At 32.5% G+C, this 3221-nt stretch overlaps 1 pseudogene; it reads right to left on the bottom strand.

Moving 5' to 3' along the window:
• Positions 1-817: 817 nt before the first annotated feature.
• LOC128191927 (brevican core protein-like) lies at positions 818-2859 on the bottom strand (annotated as a pseudogene).
• Positions 2860-3221: the final 362 nt, after the last annotated feature.

The raw sequence follows: 3221 nt of genomic DNA, 5'->3' as shown, positions 1-3221 counted from the left end.
AAAATGATAGCCATGTTTGATGCTTGTTGTGTGCAATACCATGTTTTAAAAAAATGGGTGTCTGTTTTGCATAAAAACTTAGTATATCGAGACATTTTCAAGGAACATTCTGCATAAAATAGTATATTCTGTTTCACTATTGATGCTATTACTAGGTCAGGGGAGGATCGAAAACTAATCCTCGGGGGGATCTCTACAAGCATGTTAATTGTTGCAACAGCAAACAAAAACAATTTTTTGTATTGTCACATTTATTTCTAGAACACATTTTTTCCATCAATTAATGAAGATAAAGTTTAAAATCAATAAACCTCTAGATTTTATATTTGACTACAAGTACCTAGATTCTATATGAAATAGGTTATAAACACGAGGCACGATTTTTACTGCGAGACTGAAAGGGTCAAATAAAAAAACGTGGTCTAAAATTTAAATGACAATAACATTCGCAGGGGTGTTAGTGACACCACAACTCTGTCAATCAATGTCTTTTAACAGAATTTTCACTAATCATAAACAGTTCGTTTAAAGAAACAGACTCATCTTGTTATTATGAAATAGAGGCAATCTTAATAATACATTAGACATTTTAACACTTTCTTAAACTAACCTGAAAACGCATTATGTACGGTAAAATCAAAAATCCAACATTTTCATTTTGAATTGCTTGAAATATTTTGTGATTTTTGTTTTATTTTGATGCTATTTTGATGCTATAGTAAATAATACCCCCAATCACTAAAACCTTACTAAATTATATGTTATGATAACAACGAATAATTCATGATCTAACAAGTTTTCCTTGAAAATCGATACCAAACCACTCATTTAAAATGCGACATCGATATGTTACATTAATTTTGTTCGGAGTCTTCAGTCTAATGCTTAAAACAGAAGTCATTCTTTTTTTTAAAATCCTTTGATAATAAATTGATTTACTTCACTAGTCAAACCTGATATCTTTTTCACAAATACTGCCATGAGGCCAAGTAGAACTTATGTCGTCCCATTTCCCATGATATCCAACTCTCAGTCCAATTGATGCTTTTTCATCAATAAAATTATTTGCTGGCTCTCTGGGGTACCAATACAACTGTGTAATGGGCGTCCCATCGAAAAATGTTCATTTCCCACCAATCTTTTTGCCATCGATGCGATAATTATATATGGACTCTGCATTAAAATTATTGCCATTTATGTACAAGTAATTGTTGATAAATGGGAGAAAAAGTACAAATGAATATCTATTTAAATCAGTTACCTGTTGTTTCTAATGTAATGTTCTCTACAAGCTTTTGCTTTCTTTCTGTGTCTATTCGTAAAAGGTGTCCTCCGGATTCACCACAAAACGATACAGATTCCACCAGTGTCCTTGGATCTGAATCAACTTTGTAACACGCTGGAACTGTTGCGTTATAAATGTACCCTGGAGTTTTCCCGCTGCACAGGTATTGGGCATACTCTTGTTAAACGATAAATTACATTTATAGCATGATAAATAGATTCTAATAAAATGAAGTTTAATGTTGAAAATAATTTCAAAAAAATCTTTGTGTAAAGCTCTTGCTTTTTTTAAAATCCTGACTTGATGTATTACTGATATGTTCCTCCTTTTAAATTTTATAAAAATATAATCTGATGTTAAGATATGGGAAAGGATGGAAGTCCAACATCTTAAAATTTAAACCAAACATAATATTATAGATTTAAGAAAAAATCCCCTCTCCACCCCGGCAAACGCATCCCTCGAAGCATCCTTCCAAAAAATTCTGGACCCGAGATACATGTATATATAGCGAGAGAGAGAGAGAGAGAGAGAGAGAGAGAGAGAGAAAGAGAGAGAGAGAATTTTTACACAAAAAATATTCATCTGAGGCGGGTATAGCAGTTTATAGTGAAACATTTTGTAAATGCATGTACAGATGTTTGATCCACCTCTAAATTTATTGCGAAAAATATAGCGCATTATAACTACGACGTCATACGATAAAATCCATAATCAATTATTCACGTTTTTGACTTAATAGAAACGTGCATAAAATCTCTTGGGTCTCATCAATGCTTGTTCGATGCTTAAAACGTGTCTTCAAACTTCAAGAAAACGTAAATTAAGAGTTGAATATCAGCCATTTTTTGCATAGCTCTTCGGGAGAAAGCATTATTGAGCAATATGATGTTGCCAAAAATATTTTCTTGATGATATGAATGTTAAGCTTGTTCTTTTTCGCGCACACTGGTTCTTAGTACTCGCTTCGCTCACCGGCGCACAGCTGCGCTCATTATAAGTTTCTCGTAAATTGCCCATTTTATAATATCGAGTAAAAAAAATTTTTTTATTTCATTAAGACTACGCGTACGGCAGATATCATTATAACACTGCATTAAATAGCCGAAGATTACCAATGAGATCCCGATGAACCGTTTTGTTCAAGACCTGATGATATATTTGGTTACTAGTGATTTCTTCCTCAACTGTATTTCCTTCATAGAGTGAGCACTTCAAGGTAACAGTGTCAAATACCAAAGATTCACACGATGGCTGGTTGTGACACTTGTTGATACAGGCTTGGAAAGTGGGAACTGTGGTTGAGAAAATCGGGGTGGTCCCGTTGTCAGACGTAGGATAAAGACGCCTTTGATAAACCGTGTGTTGGTAGACAAGGCTAGTTACCGCTGAAAAATAAACAGAAATTGATATTCATTAATAAAAGAAAAAGGAAAATGAACATAGCATTTTCCCAATATTTCAAAAGTATCTTATATAGATAGATAAATTTGAGAGGAAACAATATATGATTGTATCTTATACATACCCCATTGATGTATTAACCAAGACCATATGATGGAACGAACGTACATGTTTATCCTTAGCTGCAAATATGACTATGTTAGATATCTAAATTTTTAGATTTAAAATGGTTTTTCAAACACAACGGAATTTTTCATTATTTGCCATTGGTAAAGATTGTGTTGAAACTTTGACATTACACTTGTGTTTAACATGAAATCAATACTTTAGAATATTAGATGAGCAAAAAAGCTAAATAAGCGTCACTAATTATTAATATGGCACTCCCTCTGATATGTGAAAACACACACCTTTGTTAAATTAATTTTGCATTTTAATTGTCTTAACGAAAAAATTAAATAACTGCATAATTTACAGTTCAAACGAATGGAATAACAACTATTTATCAGGACAAAATAAATAAGAAAAATTC

Source organism: Crassostrea angulata, chromosome 7 (genome assembly GCF_025612915.1).
Source record: "Crassostrea angulata isolate pt1a10 chromosome 7, ASM2561291v2, whole genome shotgun sequence".
NCBI lineage: Eukaryota > Metazoa > Mollusca > Bivalvia > Ostreida > Ostreidae > Magallana > Magallana angulata.
This window is presented reverse-complemented; position numbering and strand designations above follow the sequence as displayed.